Source organism: Sminthopsis crassicaudata, chromosome 1 (genome assembly GCF_048593235.1).
Source record: "Sminthopsis crassicaudata isolate SCR6 chromosome 1, ASM4859323v1, whole genome shotgun sequence".
Lineage (NCBI taxonomy): Eukaryota > Metazoa > Chordata > Mammalia > Dasyuromorphia > Dasyuridae > Sminthopsis > Sminthopsis crassicaudata.
The window spans coordinates 715,823,539-715,836,288 of record NC_133617.1 but is presented as its reverse complement, the minus strand read 5'-3'; the positions used below and the strand labels follow the sequence as shown (position 1 = coordinate 715,836,288).

The 12,750-nt window shown below is 31.7% G+C and overlaps 1 pseudogene; it reads left to right on the top strand.

The window, feature by feature from the left end:
- LOC141551405 (E3 ubiquitin-protein ligase TRIM15 pseudogene) overlaps positions 1–3,364 on the top strand; it is a 177,878-nt pseudogene extending 174,514 nt beyond the window's left edge.
- The last annotated feature ends 9,386 nt before the right edge of the window (positions 3,365–12,750 follow it).

The window sequence follows — 12,750 nt, the reverse complement described above, 5'->3', positions numbered from 1 at the left end:
GCTTATACAGCTTCCAGCTTTGTCTTGGCAGGTAGATTCCCAAACATTTTACATTTTTACAGTTATTTTACATGAGATTTTTCCTTCTGTCTCTTGGTGCTGGAATTTATTGGTATTTTGTTTAAGATTTTTCATCAATATGTATTAGGAAAAATGGTTACAATTTTCTTTCTCAGTTTTGGCCCTTCCTGGTTTAGGTACCAGCACCATATGCATGTCAAAAGTAATTTGGTAGAACTCCTTCTTTTACTCTTTTCCAAAAGAGTATATATATATAGCATTCAAAATAATTGTTCTTTAAATGTTTGGCAAAATTCACCTTTAAATTCATCTTGCCCCTCAAGACTTTTTCTTTGGGAGTTAAGTAACAGTTTGTTCAATTTCTTTTTTTTTTTTTTTTTTTTCTTAAATAGAACTATTTAAATAACATTCCCTCATCTGTTAGTTTGGTCAATCTACATTTTTGTAAGAATTCATACCTTTCACTAAAATTATCAGATTTATTGGCATACATTTGGGCAAATCACTTCATAATTATTGCTTTAACTTCCTCTTCTCTGGTGGTAAATTCACTCTTTTCATTTTTGATATTGGTTTGTTTCTTTTTTGTCTTTTCTTTTTCTAATGAAATTAACCAAAACTTTCAATTATCTCCCCCCTTTTTCTTTCCCCCTTTCTTACTCTCCTTTCCTATAGAGTGAGAAAGTTTCTATGCTACATAAGCATGTCTCATATTCCCTCCTCTTTGAGCCAAATCTGATAATATTAAGGCTTAAATAATGTTTATTCTTCTCCATTTTTTCCCTCAGCTAAAATAGTTTTTTCTTTCCACTTTCTGTGATGTAATTTACCCCATTTTACCTCCCCTTTTCTTTTCTCCCAGTACAATATCCTTTCTATCCCTAGTTTCTTTTTTATCTCATTACATTAAAGTCAGCTTTTCCCTACATCCTCTAAGTATATCTCTGACAAAAATACAGTTCTAACTTGGTTACACAGATCCTCTTCCCATGTAAGGATATACAAATTTTAACTTTAAAATATTTTTTTTTCTTCGTTTTATCTTCGTATACTTCTGTTGAGTTATACATTTGAAAATCAAATTTTCTGTTCGGCTTTGGTCTTTTCATTAAAAATAATTGAAAATCCCTTATTTCATTGAATGTTCATCTTTGCTCCTAAAAGAAAATGCTTATTTTTCCTGGGTAGTTGATTCTTTGTTATAGTCCAGGTTCTTTTATGCTCTAGAATATCATATTCCAGGCTCTTCAGTCCTTTAAAATGAAAGCTGTTTTGTGCTGATGAATCCTGATTGTGGCACCTCAATATATGAATTGTTACTTTCTTCTTCTTTGCAGTATTTTCTCCTCTATATGATAATTCTAGAATTTAGCTACACTATTTCTTAGAATTTTCATTTTGGAGTCTCTATCAGACAATGATTAGGGAATTCTTTCAATAACTATTTTACCCTCTATTTCTAGTATATCAAGCTGTTTTCCTTAAAGATTGCTTGAAAGATATTGTCCAGAGTTTTTTTATTTGTGTGTTTGTTTTTGTTTTTTTCATTGTGGCTTTTAGCTGGTTTCTTGAGTTGCCTCTCTTTAATCTATTTTCCAAATTAGTTATTTTTCCAGTGAGGTATTTTATATTTTCTTTTATTTTTTTTCATTTTTTGGTTTTGTTTCATTGATTCTTGGTGTCTCATTGAGTCATTCAGTTCTATTTGTCCAATTCTAATTTTTAGTGAATTATTTTCTTCAGTTACCTTTTTTTATCCATTCTCTTGATTTATCAGATTTATTGGCATATCATTAGGTGAAATGCTTCCTAATATTTGCATTAATTTCCTCTTCAGTGGTGGTGAATTCATTCTTTCATTTCTGATAATAGTAATTTGGTTTTCTTCTTTAAAAAAAATCAAATTAAAAAAATTAGCCTATCTTTTCCACAAAAATTAGATGATGTTTTTATTTATTAATTCAAATTTTCTTACTTCAAATTTTATTAATATCTCCTTTGATTTTTATTATTTCTAATTTGATGCTTAATTGCTCATTTTATGTTTTGTTTAATTCATTTTAATAGTGTTTTTGTTTGTTTACTTGCATGTCCAATTTATTGATGTGGTCTTTCTTTAATTTGTGGATGTAGTAAATTTAAAAAAAAATTCTCTAAGTATTTTTGGTTGATTTTGAGGGAAGCCAGGAAGAACTCAGGAAAATCTTGTCTACTCTCTGCCATTGTAATGTTTTAACTTCTTCACTTCCTATGGACAATAAATAATTTTGTTACTTCATGTACACTTTGTCTTTAGGGAGAATGAGACTTTGAAAATATAGATCGGGGGAATTCCTTTGTGTACTCTGCCGGGAGAGTTCCAATCACCAGGCTCATGCTGTGGTACTCTTGGATGAAGCCACTCAACCCTACAGGGAACGACTAAAAAGTAGGTTAGGGATCTTGTATAAAGAGAAAGAAGAAATGGAGCACATGAAATCTCAAGAAGAACAGAAACTGCAGGTGTTATTGACCCATATTGAAACCAAGAAGAGGTATTTGAAAAGCTGCAGCAAATACTTGAGGGGCAACAGTGCCTTCTCCTAAATAAACTGGGGGAGCTAAAAAAAAGATATCTGGAAGGAGAGAGATCATTACATTGAAAAAGTCTCTGAAGAGATTGTCCAGTTGGGTGTGCACATAAAGGATTTAGAGGGGAAGTGCCAACAGTCAGCAAATGAACTCCTAATGGATGTCAAAATGGCTCAGAATAGGTACGAGAAGGGGACATACATCAGTCTAGAATCTATTTCTCCTGGTCTGTCAAAAAGGATCCATCATCTTCACCAAAACATGCATGTCCTCCCAGAGATGATGGGGAAATTCTCAGAAAACTTGTTGCTTCATCTGGACAACAATGCAGGAGGTATCACTCTGGCTCCTCAGACAGTTAGCTGGAGCCTAATCCTCTCCATGGACAGGAAATCAGTGAGATACACCAGACAGAAGAAAAATCTGGGAAATCAAGGTAGTACTAGGTGATGGAGGTGGTTGTACTGTGGGTGTGGCCCGAGAAGACATGAAGATGAAAGGGGATATGGGCCTGAGCACTGAGGAGGAGGTTTGGGCTGTAATTTTCTCTTATCACCAGTGCTGGGCCAGCACCTGCCCAGGTACTGATCTACCATTGAATGAAATCCCCCACAGAGTTCAGGTGACTCTAGACTACAGTGGAGGACATGTGACTCTCTCCAATGCTGAGACCCAGACCACTATCTTTACATTTCCCACCTCCTTCACAGGCAAAATCTTTCCATTCTTTGCTGTTTGGAAAAAGGATTCCCACTTGACTCTGAAAACCTGAAGGCAATGCTCTCCCTCCTTCTATTTCCCTAAACCCCTGTATTACCTAAGCTCTAGTATATAGCAGGCTTCAACTTCCTTCCTTTTCAGCTCATTTCTAGTCAAATCTATCTATCTATCTATCTATCTATCTATCTATCTATCTATCTATCTATCTATCTATCTTATATCTATATCTATATCTATATATCTATATCTATATCTATATATATATCTATATATCTATATATATCTATATCTATATATACATATATATATATCTATATATACATATATCTATATCTATATCTATATCTATATCTATATATATATCCAAGGATACTTCCTGGGTCATCTAATGGGGAAGAAAATAGATAAGTCCAGGCTTTGGTTTCATTAACTATAAAATAGGGGTGTTTTACTAGTTGCTCTCTTAGAACTTGCCAATTCTAACATTCTGTCCCTAGTAGATATAGAATGATATCTATCTATCTATCTATCTATCTATCTATCTATCTATCTATCTTATATCTATATCTATATCTATATATCTATATATATCTATATCTATATATACATATATATATCTATATATCTATATATATCTATATCTATATATACATATATATATCTATATATACATATATATATATATATATATATCTATATCTATATCTATATATATATCCAAGGATACTTCCTGGGTCATCTAATGGGGAAGAAAATAGATAAGTCCAGGCTTTGGTTTCATTAACTATAAAATAGGGGTGTTTTACTAGTTGCTCTCTTAGAACTTGCCAATTCTAACATTCTGTCCCTAGTAGATATCATTCTATATCTATCTTATACACTTTATCTTAGATAAAACATGGCCCTGTCCCCCAAGGTATGGACTTACATGGACTTATAATATTTTAGATAACACCTCCAAAAATCACCTTATGTTGCTCCCATCCAAGATGTCCTCTGAAAAATTTCTTAATGTGGTTAAAATATGGCTCATGTCTTGGTATCCACATATGGGTAAAAAGAGTCCTCTTTGAGCCCTCAAATAACAATGCTTATATTGAATTCAGAATAGCCTTTATTACACCTTACAAAAAGGGCAGAAAACCGTAAAGCCTTCCCAATAGCCTATAATCAATACAATTCTTCTGTATTCTCTAGTGAATTCGTGTTCTGACCCTAGAGACCCAGAGAGGCACCCATCTTTATAAAATCCTTAAGTCTTGGGCTCCTTTCATAAGGGAAACAAAATAGGAGTTGCTAAAGGGACAACTCTCTCAACCTTCTGATAATTCTTGTATTACAGTGATACATGTAGGCATCTCTTTTTATGTTTCAATGAGAAGAATGATCTCACTTTGAAACAAAAATAACTTGTGATTATTGGATGGGAATGGGATTCTTTCCCATTAGACCTGCACTGATCAAACAACTCAGAGTTATAATAAGGAGAAAAGTCCAGAAAAAAAAGAAAAGAAAAGAAAATATAGATCAAACCAGAGAATTATGAAATATACCATAATTTCATCAACAACCTTTAAAAACTTGTTTTCTAAATCTATTTAACTTGTGTTCTCTATAAAATTGTGGGGTTTCTCCCATCCTTTTTTACATCAGTTATGTTTTTCACAACAATTGATTAGTATAGTGATATTGTCTAAGTCAAAAGTGCTGCCTATGCTGACATATGATGCTGATTAAATCAAAGACTATAAATTATAATTATTCAGTTAAAATTTAGATATTTTATTACTAATGAAGGAAGAAAGCCAAGGTGAAGGAAGGAGGATGAAAGGGAAGAAAGATTGGAAGTGGGTATTAAAGGACAGAAAGGAAGAAAATAGAAAGGAGAGAGGAAGAAAGGAGGGGAAAATGAATAAGAGTAGGAAGAAAGGACAGAAGAAAGTAGAAGAAAGGGGAAAATGAAAGGAAAGGGAAAGTGAAGAAAGAGAAGGGAAGAAGAAAGAAAGAAGGAATTTTTTAGTATGTGTTTTAAAGAAAAATATATAATAAAAATAAAATTCAATAAAATAGTACCATCTATTTAAAATATTCAAAATGAGGAATTTATTATTATAATTATTATTGTTGTTATTTAATCAGGAGTAGGTACTGCAGATGTCAATTTCTTCCCACACATATACATTTTTATTTATGTGCTGGGGAGCTGTATTTTTAAAAAACTAACTAGATTTGTTTGCTTGCTTGTTTTCATCAAATTGATGATGAAAGATCATTAAATAAACCAGTGTTCCTTAAAACTACTTTGAGTATATTATTTTCATTTTGAAGCAGTATGTATTTAATTTTTTTCATTGTTTATTAAGAACTAGAGGACAAAGCTATAAGTAATTTTGAACAAGGTGGATATTTCTTCAGTTCACTATTACTAAACACTTTGGTATAGAAGCATGGGGATGCCTCTTCTAACTCTTACCAGGCCCTTCTACCTCCATACACATATTCTGGAAAGGAGACCATATCTCATACTGCAACTGTGTATTATGGTGATGCAAATAAAATAATCATCAAGTTCCTATTATATGATTATACACAAACTCTTTAATCCCAAAGTGGGTGTGTTTTGCGTATGTGTGCACAATATATATGTGTTCCATATTTGCCAGACAGAAGAAATCGAAGCCATAACACAGAACATGGTAAGAATCTCTGTAATTTAAATAATCTCCTAATAAACAGATAGAATTTCTTGATTAACCCCATTCTTTGTTTTTGTATTACCAAAAACAAAAGAAATAAGCAAAAAAAAAAAAAAAGCAAATAGAGAATGGTGTTAAAAATGTTCTTTTCCATCTATTTTTAAAATTATTACTGCTCACAACTTAGAATTACATCTGATGTTGTTGACTAATCCTTCCTTTTTTCTCTCCCCAGTTGCTGGCAGATTGGATTCCCATTAATTATCCTCCTTTCTCTTTGACCTAGTATTTCATTTATTGGGTTTTCTTCATTAAGGAAATGTGATATTTCTTAACTTTGCATTATAATTTAGCTCAATTTTCAAACTCCTCCACTCCTTCCATGTTCACATTTAAAGCCAGTATCATTGCTGGATTTTGTTGGGTTGGACTCCTGTAGCCTTTTTTCTTCAAGGTTGGCTACACAACCTGGTGTGTTCTAAGATTCCCAGATTTTTGTGCCTTACATTTTTATCTCAAAGTGAATGCTTCAGTATTAATATCTAGAAGAAAAAATAATAAACAAAAGCTAAAATCTCAAGGCTTAATATGAGTTCAAGTTGGGCCTTTCTTCACTACTTCATGGTTCTCTCATATGAAAGCACAATTTAGCAAGTCATCTCAAACACAAGGCAGTAAAACACACATTTTCAAGTGTCAGGCAATGGTAGAATGTCTATACATTGTCCAATCTTTGCCATTGTCCCAGTAGCAGCTTCTAATTTCTCCCCATGGAATGGAATGTTGCAATCTCAAATTTCAACAAACACCAATTTTGAGCTCACAGTGCTCTTACTTGGCCATTTACCACTTCTCTTTACAGGTTTTCTTCACATTTACTTAGAAATCATGTCTTACACCCACAGCCTCACCTGTCCGCTTAACTTCCATATTGTCTTCTCCTTTTCAGACTTCAAATTGTTGATCCCACCAAATTCTCCATGTAAATATTTTTAATAATAAAAACATTTCCCTCCACACAATTGCTCCTTCTTTCTAATTATCTTCTATTTGATTATTTATATATTATCCTTCCTTGATTTTCCTTTAAAAATTTAAATGTCTTTCTCTCTAAACATTCCCATTGTTACAATGGTCCACAAACACTAATTTCTGTTGCTCCTATCTTCACATCTCCAGATTTTGCCTCCTTTCCTTGCTAATTGTCATGAGGATTATTATGTTTTGGTCTTTCAACTTCCTTTATTTTTCCTCCAAATTAATACTCATATCATTTACAAAATCATTTGCCTAAGACTAAAATTTGATTAAATGTAACCCCTGTCTCCAAAGTTTCAATATTAGCTTTTTTTGTACAATCAAATATAAAACATTTTGATTTCTGTGTGTCTGTGGGGAGGGGTGTGTAAATACAATAGTTTGAGGAGGTTGCTTGGTGAATAGAAGACTTACATAATTTTCTTATCTCCATTTCTAGAGTACATGTTTCTTGAGGGTGAGTACTGTTCATTTCATCTTCGTAAGCCTTAAGCAAAATATAATATCTTGCACACACTAGGAGTTTCTTAAACTTTTTTTAAAATTGAAATAATGCAAAAATTCCTCATTTAGCTTTGGAGAAAAAACTTCTCATTGTGATTTATCAGTTTCCTTAAAAAGGTGGTCCCAAATCATAAAAGATGAAAATTTATAATATAGACTTTTACCATGTGCCTATGGCAGGGTTATATAAAATTTTGATGAGTTAAAATAGCCTATTAGGTCTGAGAACACATTTGATAGCTTTACTACTTGAAGATGAAATAAAAGGTAAGCCCTCACTGACCCGTGTATTGTAAGAGATAATGTAATTTCCACCAAGGACATACATTTCTCATCAGATATATGTGCATGAGTGTAGGTGATAGTATTCTCATTACTATGTGGATCAGGGTTAGAGCAGTGTGGTTGTGACCCTACTGCATTTCATCACAGAGAATGATCTGTTTTACTGTCACTGGTTTTCCAACTTCTTTTCTGTCCATTACTTTTCCCTTTTGGTGGAGTAGCACTCATAATATTATTAATACATTTTGCTAAAATAGAAAGGATAAATTAATTGCACAGAAATAATTTTTACTTTCCATACTTTGGTGTCTCCAACTGCATGAATAACAACTTGCAGAATGGAGATGTTACATATTTCAGGTAGCACAGTGAAAGCACTTTCTCAAATAAATAGAATTCAAAGGGTTAAACATATGTGAGTATATTATCCTCATTATGAGCAAAGCTTAAGATTTGTGATATGAGTCTTTACCTTTCCTAGAGAATTCATTACTCATATAGGGCAAATCTACACTTTCTATCTTTTTAATATATAAAATAGAATGTTTTTCATTCTATGAGCACTATGCATTTAATGCATTTTAAAAATGGTGGTTAAGGCCAGTGTTCAAAGAGATTACAAATGAAGAATAATAACATGCAAGAATGTCATACAGAAATAAGGAACAAAATTCGGAAATCACATTTTTCTAGTAAAGGTCATTCAATATGGACAGAAAATGGACAGGTCTCATGTATCCACTGTACTCCACCCCATTGGTTTTCCTAGAAAATTCTCTAGTATATTGATTGTCGCAAATATGAGATATGCTCTTTGGTTTCATAATTTAATAGAGTTGTATCTCCATTCTGAATTGATAAAATGTCTCCTTTTCCCTCCCCAATACAATAATAAATAATACAAAAGAATCTTGAACTATTTAACAAGAGTTTAGCTCTAACCTGTATGAAGAAATTTAATAGACCAGAGAACTCTGCCAAATCACCTAAGTAGAATAATTGTGAGTATTTACTGTTACATAACTTGAAGCACTTAAAACCTTACTGAATTAGATTTCCTTCAATCCTATCCCCAACCCCCTGCCTTGGATTAATAATATCAAGTACAAAACATGCATTCATTTTCTTTGATTGACATCTCCAATTTTGGATATATATTCTAAGTAATGGAATAAGCATTGCAATATATGAATCAATTACAGTAATTCAACTGTCTATTCTGTAAAAATAAGAATATTTTAAATTGTATAGCATTCTATTGTCTATATGCCATGATATCTTAACTGACAATAGCATCATTGGAAAATTTATTTTTAATAAGTTTATCTGCACATGATTAACACCATCAAATCATTCCATTTCCATCTATTGTTATTTATGGAAGAAATAAATCTTTATTAATATTCAATTGTCTTCATATTTGGTTTGTGACACAATATTTCACATATAGGATCAATCAAGATGTTGGACAAAAATAACTTGAAGTAAATAATTCCAAAATGGTATATTAGGATACTTTCAATTATGTCTACATGATGGTTTAAAAGATACTTGGAAGAGAAAATAAATAACAAATGGCAGCAGTAACTGGATACAACCATTCATTTTAAATCCACAGACTTCATCATTTTTTTTCCCAAAAAAAATTTTTAAAAAATTAGCAATGTTAAGATAGTCAGACTTATCTGGCACCTATTTGGATTCTGAATTTTTGGTCTATTTTGTTTTGTTTTGTTTTGGGAAGGGGTGTTTTGTTTTCTTTTTTAAAATTAGTTTTTTGATTGCCTAAATGATGGAATTCTACAAGATCATTGGTATGCATATGTGAACTCTAATGATAAGCAATTAGGTTGTATTCTTTCAGCTTTTTTATTATCTTCATGAAAACTATTGTCAAATGATCTCATTTAATCATCAATTTTCAATGTAAATATGTTTACAAATAACATTCCTTATTTACATCATGAATTTTTGTTTTGCTGCCAATTGGGAGATCAAGTGAGAATTTTTTTTAGTGATTTATTACATTTTATGACACTCTATGAACACATTTCTAGTGAGTTTAGTGAAGGAAGAATCAAATAAAATAATGGCAACTAGATAATGGCAACTAGAGACTAATAGCTACTTTATAACATTTTATAGGAAAGCACAGCACCATGGAAAGATATTGGAATCAATGTCAGAAGATATAGGTTCAAGTTTCAGATTTGTCTATTATTAGTTTTATTTTTCCTCAGATGTCTCTGATATCTTTAAGATAAAAGCTAAACTGATTTCTAAAACTCCTTCTAGATCTTAAATAGCTTTCTATTCTGTCAAAGTCTATGAATATTTTTACTGCTTCATTCTTTTACTAAATAGTTAACACTGATTTAATTTATTTTGTAACACAAAAAATTTTAAAAATAAAAAGCGCCCAAACTTGGACTTAAAAGATTTAATATTTTTAAAAAGACAATCAACAAATGTGATGAATTAATTCCCTAATAAAGGATATTTTCTTTTTGTTTTTAAGTAAGTAAACATTGAATGAGGAGTTTAGAAATGATCTTGTCAAAGTCCAATGAAATCCAGTAGAATTTAAGCTCCCAGAATTAGGGTCTATTTTCCTTTTTTTTTTTTTTTTTTTTTTTTTTTTTTTGATTTATAACTTCTGTCCTGAGTACTGTACTGAAACATAAATAGGTGCTTACTAAATGTTAATCAAATTTTGTTGAATTAAAAACCATGTGATATTTTTAATATGAAAAAAGAGAAAGAAATGAAAATTAATTCCTCTAAGATGACTGGCACACATGAAGATAGATTTTCAATTTTCATCTCCAAATTGGAAAGCAGTTTAATAAAAAAAATATGTTTTTCCCCTCATTTGAGAGAAAGATTGTTATTTATAACGTGAAGTCACATATCTTAGATGTACTGACTGACATACTTTGTCCTGGTATATAGTCACAAATTACCTCATTTTGATATATTGGGAAAATGTGATGTGTGTGTGTGTGTGTGTGTGTGTGCAATTGGCTATTGTGCATGAATCAGCTGATTTCTCTGTATTCTCAATGGTTTATGTTTTACTGTTTCATATACAAACTAAGTTTCTGACTTTCTGACTCAAAATTCTAAAAGATCCATTGGATACTCTTGATTTAATAATCCAGGAACTAAAATGACTAACCTGATTGATCATGAAAGAGGTGACCATTTCTCATCTAAATAACAAACAATATTCATTTTTAAAATTAGTGTTCAGTCTCAAATATCTCTATATTAAGTTCAATTGACCATGATGGAGCCAGATTCAAGAAAATATAATGTAGCTTAGTGGGCTGTTTTGTTTTGTTTTGTTTTTTAATTTCAAGGGAGCAATGAAAAATTTATTACAAGAAATATAACATACATGAGAAAGTAATGGCACAATATATGCCACCTCAGCCTCTCTGATTGTCTCCAAAGTACTATGTAATGTTGGGCGTTTGTAAAAGAATATAAAATCTCAGGAGAAACTCCTTGGAGCAGGTTAAAAATTGTGTTCTGACAAACTAGAAGATTGATAATGTTGAAATTATTCTGGTGTGTTTAAGAAACTTTGCTATTGGTTGCACAGTCTTCAGGGAGGGATCTTGAATTTGATTGAAACACACAATAATTTGATCTACATGGACTTTATTATAGGTGAGTTTCATTTGAGAGCACAGGCTGAAGGGAATGGGAGAAAAGGAAATGAAATTCTGCTTCCAGTGTAAAGTTTTTAAACCTAAATCAGCATTTCCATTGTTACATGTCTTCCCCCCACCCCATACACTATGATCCAAAACGAATATCAAAAAATGATCTGATTTTAAATTGACTTTTCATTATTTGTCTATAATGTTATAGCTAAGCATTTCTGGGTTGCATTACTATAATGCTCACACAATTGACCAACTCTATGATTTGACACTATGGCTCAAAACCATTAAATGAAAAGTTATATACTCTGCATATTTTGTTTACAGAATACCTACAAATCAAATGAACTGAGTATCACATAGATTAATTAAATTGAATAGCTTCTTTGGAATTCTATAGATAGTTTTACATTATACTGTGAAGGGGTAATACATGATACAGGGGAAAATGGCATAGAATTAAGTAGGAGAGGGTGAGTTCAAATCTTTGCTTTGTCATTTACTCCCTTTATAAATCTGGGAAACTTTCCTTCCTCATATATCAATTCATGAGATATTAAATGAGAGGATTGGCCATAATAATCTCTATGGTCCCTTCCAGCACTGAAGTTATGCTCCTTAGACAAAGGCAGTTCTATTATTAAAATGATGTACAAAGGAAAAGAGACTGATAAATATTGGAGCATCTATGGTTAAACTTATGCTAACATTGTTGGTGGAGTTGCAAAATTATCTAATCATTCTGGAAAGCAATATGCCCAAAAGCTGTAAAACTGTGTATACTCTTTGATCCAGCAGTGTCACTATGGTGGTGGCACCTCAAAGAGATTATAAATGAGGAAAAAGTACCTACATGGATAAAAAATATTTGTAGGAGCCCTTTTTATAGTGACAAGGAACTGGAAGTTGAATGGGTGCCCATCAGCTGGGAAATGGGTGAATATATTATAGCATAAGAATATTATTGCTCTACAAGAAATGATGAACAGCTTGATTTCAGAAAATCATGGTAAGTGAACTGAGCAGAACCAAGTGAATATTGTACAAAGTGACAATAAAAGTATATGATGATTGATGTGATAGACTTGGCTTTTCACAACAATGCAGTGTTTCAAGGCAATTTTAATAGACTCAAAATGGAAAATTCAGAAAGAGAATGTGGGAAAGCATAATATTTTGACCCTTTTGTTTGTTTGTTTTTTCTTTTTCATTTCCCCTTTTTGATCTGATTTTTCTTGAACAAC